Genomic DNA, 13319 nt, shown 5'->3' with positions numbered 1-13319 from the left:
AGCTCTTTTTCAGTTGACTTTTTTACTCGAATCAAGCTTAGTTTACTCATGCTACGACTTAATATATGTTCATGTATGATTTTTGTTTGGTCAAAAAGGTTTATGGTCCGGTTTTACATATGTTGACATTGGTTTAGTTTGGTTTTTATAAAATAAGATAAAAATCAATTAATAAAAAACAAAAACCTGATAAAACCCCAAAAAATACTGTATCATAAAGTTTGATGTTCTAGAATTTTTTCTTGTATCACAAAGAATGATTTTTTAAGTGTATTTAATGCTTTTTTATTCTTAAAATCAAACAACTAATTAATGTTTTTATTTTTATAATAAATAGTTCATATAAATTGTTTTATAGATTAACTATATATATAACTAAAACTTTTTACTTTTTAAATGTACAACCTTACAAATATATATCTATTAGATAGTGTAAAAATTGTTTTGTTTGAAGTTTATTGTTTTTTACTTTAGGAATTAGGAACTATATCATATAATTCATTAAGTAGTGATTTATTAAAGGAAAAGACTGTTTGTTTCTTTTTATTTTTCAATTTAAAGATAGTAGTATTGTTATTATATTGTAATATTCTAAAATATATGTATAGTATACTTTCTGTATTGTAGTTTTGTATTTTTTTTTTAACATCTGATTGGATCATTCATATAAAATTATTAATAAATATAGGAAATTTTGTATGTTTATTAATAAAATACAGTTCTGATTGTTTTGGAAAGTTGCAATTATGGGGGAATAATTGTTTACAAAAATTTGAAACCTTAACAGAATTTAATAAATCATAAATTTAAAATTTAAAATATTTAATGTCAATGGCATGATTGTAAATAGGTTATAACTCCAGTATTTATTTGTTAAATGTCTTAAATATATATATATATATAGAGATAATTAAATATGTGCATGGGTTTGAATGACAAATGTGATAAAAAATATAAGGGGGTGGTATTGGTCAGTGGATTGCGAGAATTTAATTGAATAGAATTTTAGTCATAATTTACAGATTTTTAGTGATAGTAAAAGATTCTTAAATCTTTTTTTTATCAGTCCACCCATTATATTTTAATAACATTTTAATGGAAAATTATAGAATTTTAACAGAAAATATTGCCTTCGGCCTCGTGACCTCTCTTTCTCCTTATGGCCACCGTCGTTCTTCTTCGATCTTTACGCCGCAGTGAACTCTTGATTGATTCAATTTTTATTTCACTAAAAAACTGCAAACATTGAAGATGGAGAATCAAATTAAATTTCCAAATTCAAACTCTGTAGCTATGCCCTTAATAAATAGCAAACGAAGAAGAGCAAACTCAGGGAAAAAAATATAGTTCATACTCGAGACTCGAGAGATGAGAACAGCCTAGCATAATAGATAATGTTGTCTTCTCCGTACTCAGTAATTTTCATAAATCAAAACTGAGACTAGAAGAATATGACGTGCTAACACAATACTGGAAACAGAGGATCAAATATACAAATCAGAATTCGAAATGAGAGAGGTTATGTACCCAATCCCTTTATTAGAAGAGAATTTGAGATTGATTGATTTTTCGTTTCAATCTTGAAGTCACTCTTACTTACATGGAGGGAGAGCTTCTGGTTCTATTCCAATGGAGAATCTTTAATGGAGAGCTTTTGACTCGATGAATCTATGACCCATAAATTGTTTTTGGAGAAGATAAGAAATTGGAAAATATGAGACGTTTTGATAGTCGGCAGGAACTTGAGCGATAGTTGCCGTCGGGACTAATGATGAATTTGTCACGAGTAATTGATGAGTATATATTTTTTTTTATCTATCCAAATCTCATCTTAAAAGCTAGGAATCTATTCTTCACATTTTACACTAATAATTCTCTTGAATTCTCGCTAAATAATGATGTTGTGTAAAACTAGATAACATCCAATAACACTGGAATTTAATAGAGTTAAAAAAGTAACAACTTAAATAACACTAGACTTCAAAAGAATTTATAAAATGTTTGATCGAATAACACTGGAATTCATCATTCTATTAAATTCTTTCACGTTCCACTGTCCAATACCCCTACCTAAGTAAATGAGTATTAAAAAGAATATTATTATTTTTAATGTTGGTGTTTTTCACGTTCCACTGTCCAATACCCCTACCTAAGTAAATGAGTATTAAAAAGAATATTATTATTTTTAATGTTGGTGTTAATCCTAAAAAAATATCAGCTATTATGATAGAGAGGGAATATTATTCAACAAATCCCCATATAAAACAAATCCGTAAACAGGGACGAGTCTGCGGTTTCTATTTCTTATTAGCATTGGCCTCTCTAGCAGAAGTTACGGTTTTCTAGGGTTTATGAAAAAAGATGGATGTGATCAGCAGTGTGCCAGATGAGATAATTGGGCACATCTTGTCATTCCTCTCGACAAAGGAAGCTGTTTCAACATCTCTTCTCTCAAAGAGATGGCGAAATCTTTGTGCCTTCTCGCCAAACCTTCATCTAGACGAGTTCCACTATCGGAATCCCAATAATTCAACGAGTTTCATAGATTTCGTTGATAATATATTTGCTGTATCAGGCAACTCTCCACTAAAGCAATTCACTCTGAAACATCGACAGCAGAGTGTTGACGACGCAACTCGTGTCAACAGTTTGATATGCAATGTGCTGACTCGTGGAGTTTTGGATCTTAATCTTTTCATAGCTGGTAAATCAAATTATTCACTGCCTTTAGAGTTCTTCACTTGCAAGACGATTGTTAACCTGAAACTAGGAATGGGATTTGGTATTGGTATAGTTCCTGAGAGCGCTTCTCTTCCAGCTCTTAAGACTCTGTTTCTTGATCATGTTGGCTTCTCTAGTGATGTTCAAGCTCTTATATCCGCTTGCCATGTTCTTGAGGAGTTAACTATACGTGTTGATGATTGCCTACATTGGAAACGCACAATTTCGTGTCCGACCCTTCAGAGACTTATCATTACATGTCAAGCCTTCAAAGCTTGCGATCCTTATAGGGCCAAGCGCGTTACTTTTGATACTCCTAACCTTTCCTACTTAGAATACTGCGATTCTGTTTCGAATGAGTATCAAGCTGTTAACCTTGACTCCCTGGTCGAAGCTAAGCTTACTTTTGAGTCTTGGACAGGCAACCCACAGGATCTGTTTAATGGGTTAAGAAGTGTTAAGATTCTCGAACTATCGGATTATCAAACCTCTAAGGTACTTTTCTTCTTTCATATGTAAATGTGTTATCGCAACTTGGGAACTTAAAAGAGCATGTAAAAGCACCGAAAAGGCTTCCATTGTTATAAGAAATAGAAATCTTGTGAAATTTAAAAACGTACGTTTCTTGATGTTTTCGATCCAACGATTGCTGCTGGTTAACGACTAGTTGGTTTTATTTTGTTTCAGATGTTTGATTTCTTCAGGATAGAAATCCCAGTGTTTACGAAGCTATTGCGTTTATCTGTTAGAACTAACTCCAGTTTATGCTGCCCATCTATGCAATGATTGGTAGAGACGTCTCCAAATCTACATACTCTCCACTTAAAGGTATATAGCAAAACCCCCCCAAAAAAAATATATATGTATATATATTCGTACAATTCAAAATTTGCGTATTCATACACACTCAAGTTTTCAATCTCTAACCCTCCCTCTCATTAGGGATCCTCATGCTATGATAGTAGTTGTGACGCACAAAATGGTTGTTTTTGCGAGTGGAGATATTCGTACGAAGAGACATGTCCTTTGAAGGTCCTAGAGATAAAAGAGTACAAGGGAACTGAAAACGAGTTGGTGCACATGAAACGTTTCCTGGAGGAATTGCAATGTCTTGAGCTGGTCAAAATTTGGTCTTGTGAAGCAGACCACAAAAAACAGTTACAACTCACCAACGACCTGTTAAGGCTTGGCAGACCGTCCAAGTGCAAGATCCAGTTCGAATTTAATCCCTCCTAGTTGCTCTCTGTTGGAAAATAAATCTGTTTTGTGTGCTCCCTTGTTTTATATATAGGGAAAAAGGCTAGCTTGACCCAAATTATGGGTTTTATTACCTAAATAACTAATAAAATATTTGGGTTATTTTAGTTTTTTTTGTTCCTAAAATACCTTTTTTTCTTTTGATAGGAAAAAAAAAATTACCAAAATATCCCTCCTAATTTTTTCTGTAGATCCCGGATATTTCGATTTTTTTTTTTTTTTTTTTAAAGTCTTCCATTTAGTTGTCACAGATTTTATATACGCGACAGATTTTATTATTTACGAAAGATTTTCCACGACATATATTTTTTTTTTACAGTTTTTTTGTAGTTTGTTATGACAGATTTAATTTTAGTGACAGTTTTTTGTTCTTCGACAGACTTATTGTTGTTGTTACCACAGACTTTCATAATTTATGTCAGATTTTTTTTGATTAGTCGGTACAGTTTTGTTTTTGAGACTATTAGTATGTCGTCACATGGCAGATTTATTGACGAGAAAATAATTACTAGATTGACATCAAGTGATAACATATTTATTTTTGACAACGACAGATTTTTATATTTCACCGAAAAACTATAGCATGGTGGCAGATTTTTAATTTTAAAAAGAAATCCTTGATTAACCCACAGTCGAATTATTGTTATTTCATGTTATGGCAGATTTTGGTTTATGTAATGACAGTTTTTTGTTTTTTTAAAAAAAATTTGCGGTTTGCTAACAGATTTTTTAAAGAAAATAACAATTGCTAGAATGACTTTAAGAATGTTTACATATTTATTTACGTTATTACAGAATTTTTTAAGTTATGACAGATTTGTTTTGAAATTCATATGATGACAGATTTGTTTTAAAAATCTTATAGTGACAGATTTATTGTTTCTTTTTTTAAGTTATAACAGAATTGTTTTTAAAATCATATGCTGACAGATTAAAAACAAATCATTTATTAAAAATATATTAGAAAATAATTTAAATTCAAATTAAAATTAAGGAAACTTTCCAAAGTAAAAAGATAAAGGTTTTTTGGACTTTTAGCACAATATTTGTGTCAATCTAGTTCTGTCAATGATTTGGGGTTTACATTAGTTATTTTTGGGCAAATTTGTGTCAAGCTGAGTAATTTTCAGTTATATATATTATTTTTTATATCAAACGAATTTTACCTCCCAACTTTTCTTCCCCTCCCCTTGCAAGCTGGCATGCTGATCAAGTATCTCTTTGAGGAATTTCCTTGTTTAGATCAGCTTCCTTACATCAACACTATGAGATGTCAACATTTTTAAAAAAATTCTAATATATTAATAAAAATTATTTTATATCTTTTTTAAAAAGTTATTTTGTTCGAAATAATATTTATTTTTAACTGTTCTGTAAAACATTAAAACAATTAGTCTTTTTGAATACTAATTATTTTAGAATATTATAGTATTTTATTTTTGACGTATATTACAGTTTTATATTGTTTTTTTGTTGTATTTGCATCATTATTTTGTGAAATATGAAGTAGTAATTTTAATATTATAATTGTGAACGGATAAAAATTATTAATTTATCATTTATATAAATTTAGTTTTATCAACCCGCCAATGTGGAAATTAAAACACACATTTTTTTTATAGATTGATTAATATATCTTCGTTTTAAAATTTTCAAATCACAAAATTCTGCATTTTATTAATCATAAGTATTATATGAAAATTCCAAACAATTTGTAAATAAAAGAAATAAAGATGATAGGAGAATCATAACTTGAAATCTTAACAAAATCTTGGAAATTTAGTTATTAAAAATAATTGTATTTTGTACTTGGATAGAAAATCTTAGTTTTTGAAATTCTGATTGGTTTATATTTTTTAAAAAAATATTTAGTAATTTTCGTCCATAATTTATTAGAGAGAGAAAAAATTTTTTTATAGATTTTTTTGATATTTGATCTGTCAGAGTTTTTTTATTTTTTAATTAATTAACTTTATTTAATTAATTAACTATACTTAATTAAGTTTTTCTAATGACAATTGAATGTAATTTTTATACATTTTAAGTTTAGTTTCATATCTGTACTTCCCAATTAATATAGTAGAATATGGATTTTCAAGCTTTTCAGTTTCTTTTATTTTTCCAATTGCTTTTATGTGAAAGTCCAAATTAATTCAGAGTCTAACTTCAGATGTCATATCTGATAGTTTCTTTACAAAAAAAAAAAAAAATCAAAAGAGAAATTTGACGAGGATTCTGACTTTAAGAAAAAGGCACAACGTGTTGTGTTCCGTTTAAATGTCTTTCTCGTTTTTTCTCGAGTTTCTTGTGAACAGGGTTGAGATCATGTTTACGTCAAAGCTTTAAGCTATCAGCCGAACTGAGTCCACCAAGGTTATTATGTTCCTCCAAGTTTGGCTTGAAGAGAAGGTAAAATAGCAAAAATAAGGTATAAAACATAAGTTTGAGTCTCTTAAGCAAACAAACAAAAAAAAAAGATAAGAAAGTAAATTAAGTAATTATATATATATATATATATTTAACTAGGTTTTTACCCGCGGTACACCGCGAGCCTAAATTATAAATTAATATATTTTAAATAATAATTTTTAATTTATTTAGTTTTTAAATACCCAATTAATTAATTTTTACCTAATTAATTTATAATTTTGTTTAGAATGTTTTTTTTCTTACGTTTTATACAGTTTATAGATATAATATAAAATTCAACTTTTAAAATGAAGTCTTGGAGGATGAAAAACTTGCTTTCGTTATTTCATCTTTTAGTTTGTATTTTACTCAAGTACGATTCGTTTTATGTACTACTAGTACAGTACTAGCTACGAAACCATTCCTGCTTCTCTACAATTTCAAAAAAATTTACGTTTTCACAATCTTTAGGTTTTTCATGTGGGAGAATACTCTACGTTTACTAGAGATATTGCCATGTCTTGAGATTTGGTTAAAGTTCGTGCTTCCGTAGATAACAACAAGGAAAGGTTTCGACTCATGAGTCTGTTTGTGTTCACTTTTTAGTTACAGTTTGTTTTGCTTTCTAGTGTTTTTATCATCCTCTATTCCTCTGTTTTTAACTGGTCGAAAGCAAATATTGTTTAATCACCTAAAACATGTCTTAAGCTTTGGTTACTATATCTCTGTTTTCTAGTGTGTTATCTTTGTTTGACGTGAATCAGAAAACTTGCAGGTTTCTAGTATGTCAAAAAAAAATGTACTTACACCAAAATTGGCTTTGATCGCTTGGAACAAAGACATCGTCGTATGTTTCAAACCTGTTAGTACAAAAATATCACCGACACAAACGGTTGTGTTTTTAAAAAAGGTTGTTTTATTGCTGCTATGGACAAACAACTTTGTAAGCCATACTTACCTGGTGACAGATAGGATGAGAATATGCGATCATTGCACATGCACATCATGAAGATCTTTATGATGAAATCACTTATGATGTTGATGATATATTCTCATGGCAGATCCGACGCATGTGGGTTGTGGCAGTGGGAAGCCCATGTCACGAGCATCACTTTGTTTCCTCCTTCCGGATTCGATCATAAACAAAATCTGCACTATTTACTTTAATCTATTTTACATCAAAGAAAACCTTTATATAATGTTCATGTATGTATATGCAAAATATATGTGCGTAGAGTCGTCTTTTGTAAATATAGCTTTTTGTTTTGTTTATGTGATCTTAATTGAGAAAACCAACAAAACACATCTGAAGTAAAGAACGAATACATCGAAACTTGTTCTCTTTCGGAATTAGTGATTTGCATCTTTACAGTGGTCTAACAAAATCTAGCTTGTCCTGAACTTTATCGGTTATTACAAAAATATTTTCTGAAATAATGTCATTACTTCAGCTCATTGGGACACTTTATATCCTAACCAGATCATTGAGCGTTTTGTCCCACGAATCATCGATTTTTCTTTACCGAAAGCTAAGACTTCAAAATGCAATTTTATTAGAGAAAATATTATTTTGTAGAATTGTCCGAGATAATCATTTTTTGATATGATAAGAGCAAAATATTTTTTATTGATGATGATGCACAATTGACAAAAAGAAACAGTAAGAAATTACAAAAGAAAAGATAATTATTACAAGTTTTTCACCGGAGCCTTATAAGATGTTTTTGATTCGTGGTGTGAGTTTAAGTTCGAGAAATCAAATAATAGAACATATAGACGATTCATGTTACAGACAAAGTATGATGCAGAAGGGACCACACCCATGTAACCATTGTCCCAAAGATCAACCGTCGTCATATTGGGTCTACTTGGTTGGCCCATATTTTCTCAACCACAAATTAAGAAGACCCCAAATAATTTGCAACTAATAAAAACCATAACGTATCACTTGTTTTTGTCCTCTTCGTCTTTATTTTCTTAATTTATTTTTCATCCCTAAAAACTAGACGAAATTATCTCATCTCTCAACACCATTTCTTGTTTTAACAGCGCACATTAACTAACCCCATTGATGTGACTATATTAATTTAGATGACCATAAAACATTTATGAAAAAACAGAAAAATGGTTGTGGTTGAATAATGATTAACCAAGGCGAATAGAAGAAAGCTGGCTAATGGCTATATACAGTATGTAGATAGATCTTCTTGGGGTCGATGATACATAACCCACCAATATATAATTATAAATATTATAATTGGGGAAAGTGTCAGGTTGGTCGATGGTGAAAGAAACCGGTTCTGAAAATCTCAATCCCAATAAACCAACCCCCCCCCCCCCCCTCTCCGTTCCCTCCTTGGAAACATCACCTACCCTCTATAGTACTGTATATTTTATTCTCTTACTATATTAGTGGATCATAAGCTCATAACACTAGAAAATTGATGTTTTAATTTATTAATATCTTATGCTAAATCGATATCGCATTAAATTTAGTTACGATGGTGGTGGAACTTCTAAGATACTAGTAATCAAGTTAGTACATAAACAAAAATAAGTACTTGTTGAAATGCAGCCTTATTGTTTTCAAAACGAAGAACTATAAGAAGGTGAATTGTGTAAAGGACTAATGCGGACACATGAGCGCGACTTTTCTCTTTTTTTTTTTATTGCTTGTAGGAGTAAATACTTCCTTGGAAAGTCTTGGAAACCATGAAAAAAAAAAAGAGTTGACAAAAGAGATGAGCTAGGGATAGATTTGTAAGGAGGAAATGAAAAGGTAGGTTCCAAAAAAGATCGATGTCACGTGGCTCCCATGCGAGATGTAAAAATCATGTGGATATCTTCGTCTCTGTGCAACTGCAACTAGTTAAGTAGATCATCTTAGTACCACCACCACTTCACTATCTACAACTGTAGTATCTATCTCTATTCATTCTCCCTACCTATTATATATGTATCTATATAGAGAGAGAGTGTGTGTGGAAGTAAAGGCACATGGGAGCTAAGATAGATGGAGAGAAACTCATGTGAGCACATGTGCTTTCCTTTTCTCTTTTCCTTTTTTACGGAGCTTTTGTGGATCCCATCTCCTTCTCCTCTCTCCCATGCAACCTGGCGCAGGTGATTCCCCTCCGCTTTCTTATCACGCGCCCCACTCTCGCGTTGGATTTTATTAGTCTTCTTTCCCCTTGTTGCTTGCTTACTTAGCTATGATGACTTATGAGCATTTGAGAGTAGTAATAAAAGTCACGCTGAGTTGAAATTTGAAACTTCAAAATACTAGTAAATAGTAGTAATAGATTAGTTTTGTTAATATACGTACTGTTGAAATTGTATATGGTAACACTGATTTAAGATTAGTATGTAAACTACTACTTATAAGATATATCTGATCTATATGCTACTAATTTGAGGACTAATTGAAAAAGAAGATTGATTGGTTTTTAGTCTCACATGCATCCTAAGGTACATACATACATCAACGTATATCTTCAAATACAATTAGAAAACAGTTTGATGACTATAGAAGAATGCTCAAGGTAAACTAATTAAATACATGAAGAGTATGTATTGCATTTGTCGTACCATGCATAGCATAGGTAAGTTTAGATTGAATAGTACTAGTAACTTTCTATAAAGTGAAATATATATATATATATATATATATATATCAAACCCCAACATCGCTGTTTCCGAAAAGAATACAAAACAAAGACCCACAAGTCAAAAAGTCTGATCCAAAGTTTTAAACACATGTCGATAAGTCTATTATTACTAAACTAAGCATGTCAATTTGTTAATGACACGCATTTCTCAATTTCTAGTATTAAAACTTTTTCTGTTTTTTTTGTATTTTCTTTTTTAAAAAGACAAATAAAGATCCAGTCTATCTATCTGTCAGGACCTCAGGGAGATCCACTTGAGTATAGTGACGTCTCCACTAAAAAACCACACAACATAGCGCGTGTTACTCACGATCCAAATCCTACTCTCTACAACCAACAAAACAAAACAAACACTCCACATAATTCGAAAATCACAACTGGACCCAGCTTTGATGGCATACCGGCATTACCCAATTTCGAAAATTTATAGCTAAACCAAAACCTAAACTCTGAATCAAACAAAACCATAATCCACAATTAACACACTAAACTAAATTCGTATAAGATTAAGCTCATAAGTCAATCAATTAGGGGCAAATCAGAGTAAACCAAAGTAAAAAACAAACCGGAATAGTTAAACCGGTCCTACTACTCTAAATCTACTAAAATTGCCCATCACTCATATAATACACACACATCTCTCTTACCCCTTTTCTTCCAACACATCCTCTCTCCCTCCGTCAATGGAGAAAACCCTAGCCTCTTCCCACACCAAACGCTCTTCGCCATCTTCATCCACCGCTGTGAACACAACAAGCTCAACCGGTTTCAACCGCAGAACCAAACAGAGGTTGTCTGATGCAACGGCGAGTGTAAGCGAGACGACCCGCGTAGAAGATGATGATGACGACGACGAAGAAGAAGGAGTGGAGGAGAAGATCGAGGCGCTGCAGACAATAGTCCCCGGAGGAACGGCTCTTGGTGTAGATGCGCTGTTCGAAGAGACAGCTAGTTACATTTTGGCTCTGCAGTGTCAGATAAATGCCATCAAAGTCCTTACTGCGTTTCTTGAGCGCTGTGAGAAAGATGATATGAAGTTTGGAGGTTGAAGATGATTGAACAAACAATTTGGAATTCTCTCTCTGTTTTTTCACTTATTCTCATCTTATATGATATTTCTTTTTTTCTTATTTTTCTTTTTAATGTGGCTTAGTTTAGTTTTTTTTGTTTCCCTTTATATAATGTGTTTTAGTTCTAAATATTACGAAAAATCTTCACTTTGAAATTCGAAAACCTAATATATAAGAGCCAATTTAGAGTTCATGTACAGTATAAAATAATGATAAATTCATCGCATGTTACGGAAAAGAATAAATAAATAATACACGATTATAACAAAGTTGGGCCTGACTGAGTTAACCACTAATGGTTCAAAGGCCCATATAACAGAGTTGACTGTGATGATTCCAATTCCAAGTGGACTTGATTTTTTAAACACGTGGGTATTCAGAACCGGCCAATTTCTCAACGCCACTATAAACCCTAAAAATCGAATCTTTAAACCGATTAGCCGATTCCTCCACCGGAAAAAAAAAAAATCTCTTCTTGTCATATTTCCCCTGTCAAATCGGAAGGTAATTCTCAAGACAGATACTTTTTGGGTTTTGCCTGATAATGGAAATGTCTTGATTATGATGTTTTGGTTGAATGTTGTCATTGTGTTGAGTTATTCATATTGATTTTGTCAAAGTCGAAGAGTGACTGATTCTCTAAAAAGCAAACGAGCTTTAATTGATTTTGTCATTGTGTTGAGTTATTCATATTGTTTGTGTCTTAAATTCTGTCTTGAATTTTTCTCTAGTAGCAGCGTAAAATGGCGGATGAGGTGGTTATTCACAGCGATGTTGAAGATCGGTCGGCGAAGGGGATCTCCGAGTCCGATCATGACGGTGTAGAGTCAAAGGAACTGGAGGGGAAGATTGAGGAATCGGAGATCAAGAACCAGGAGCTCAAGAAGGAGAATCTCGATTTGAAGGAGAGGGTAGAGAGGCTTACGGGAGAAATTGAAGAGATGCAAGGTGTAGAAGAGGAGATGAATCAGAGATTCGGAGAAATGGAGAAAGAGATTGAGGAATACGAGGAAGAGAAGAAGGCGCTGGAATCTATTTCTACGAGAGCTGTGGAGCTTGAAACTGAGGTGTCGGATCTTCAGGATGATCTTATCACTTCCTTGAACGGCGTGGATAAGACTGCGGAAGAAGTGGTGGAGCTGAAGAAGGCGTTGGCAGAGAAAGTGGAGAAGCTGGAAGGGTGTGAGAAGGAAGCTGAGGGTTTAAGGAAAGATAGAGCTGAGGTTGAGAAGAGGGTTAGGGATTTGGAGAGGAAAATTGGGGTTTTGGAAGTGAGGGAAATGGAGGAGAAGAGTAAGAAGCTCAGATTAGAAGAGGAGCTGAGGGAGAAAGCTGATGAGAAAGAGAGAGTGATTGATGAATTGCAGAAGAAAGTTGGTGTTTTGAGTCTGGAATTGGTGAAGAATGGAGAGGAATTGGAGAAATTGAAGTCTGAGAAGAAGCTCACGGAGGTAGCTTTGAGTGAAACTCAAAAAAGGGAGAAGGTGATGGAGTTGAAGAAGGAAGAGTTTCTGAAGAAGGTTGAGGAAGGTAATAAGACTGTTTTTGGGTTGAATGAGAGAGCCAGGAATCTTAGTAATGGGGTCAGAGACACAAATGGTGGTGACCAAAAGGGTTCCGTGGAAGCAGAGTTTCAGTGGCCAGTGGTTGCTGCTGGATCTGTTGGAGCTGTTGGTTTGGTTGCAGCAACCTTGTTCGTCTGCTATTCTAAGCTAAGGTGATTCTGATGAATATGTTGTGGAATAATAACTGATGAAAAAGTTCTTACGATTGATTTCAGGAATGAATTTATACAAGTTGTCTTGGGTTTGGATTTTGAGTTTGTGATGTTTGTTGATGGGATCAGCTTTGATTGATTAAGCCACGCATTTTGCAACTGTTCTTTATCACTTCTTATAGATTTGCTTGAGCAGTGCTTCTTCTTTACCTCTAGTCCATGAATGAAAACAGCTTTTGCTATTACTATCGATTTTGGCATTCTACTTGGGAGAGAGCATATTAAGGTTTGTGTTCAAGGAATGAATCCACTCATCATTCTTGCATATCAGGAGGTTACCTTTAATTAAGACTGGAATCTCTATCCTAGAACCTTCTCTAGTTTGTTCCTTGCACTAGAATGCGTTCAAAGACGGCCAATTTAAAGAGAAGAGGGACACATGAGCAAAACAGACAATTTGATTCATTTGGACAAGCC

At 32.8% G+C, this 13319-nt stretch overlaps 1 long non-coding RNA gene and 3 pseudogenes across 5 annotated transcripts; 3 read left to right on the top strand and 1 right to left on the bottom strand.

Moving 5' to 3' along the window:
* Window positions 1-982: 982 nt before the first annotated feature.
* On the bottom strand, window positions 983-1764 carry LOC147942903 (uncharacterized). The gene is made up of 2 exons (XR_015559333.1): window positions 1601-1764; window positions 983-1236 (listed from the first exon to the last, which is right to left on the bottom strand). It is a non-coding gene; the product is annotated as an uncharacterized LOC147942903 (long non-coding RNA).
* Window positions 1765-2361: 597 nt separating this feature from the next.
* Window positions 2362-3957, top strand: LOC104699223 (F-box protein At4g22280 pseudogene; annotated as a pseudogene).
* Window positions 3958-10227: 6270 nt separating this feature from the next.
* On the top strand, window positions 10228-11280 carry LOC104792171 (transcription factor PAR2 pseudogene; annotated as a pseudogene). The gene has a single exon (XR_015559331.1). The product of XR_015559331.1 is annotated as a transcription factor PAR2 pseudogene (transcript).
* A 189-nt stretch (window positions 11281-11469) lies between these two features.
* LOC104792170 (peroxisomal and mitochondrial division factor 1 pseudogene) lies at window positions 11470-13051 on the top strand (annotated as a pseudogene). 3 transcript variants are annotated; one of them, XR_015559328.1, is made up of 2 exons: window positions 11470-11629; window positions 11857-13051. The product of XR_015559328.1 is annotated as a peroxisomal and mitochondrial division factor 1 pseudogene, transcript variant X1 (transcript). The 3 variants fall into 3 exon arrangements; XR_015559329.1 differs by having other exon boundaries at window positions 11510-11629; window positions 11863-13051; XR_015559330.1 differs by having other exon boundaries at window positions 11515-11629; window positions 11860-13051.
* The last annotated feature ends 268 nt before the right edge of the window (window positions 13052-13319 follow it).

Source organism: Camelina sativa, chromosome 6, assembly GCF_030686135.1.
Source record: "Camelina sativa cultivar CO46 ecotype springtype chromosome 6, ASM3068613v1".
In the NCBI taxonomy this organism is placed as follows: domain Eukaryota; kingdom Viridiplantae; phylum Streptophyta; class Magnoliopsida; order Brassicales; family Brassicaceae; genus Camelina; species Camelina sativa.
Note: the sequence above shows the minus strand (reverse complement) of the source record. Positions and strands in the feature narration are given on the sequence as shown.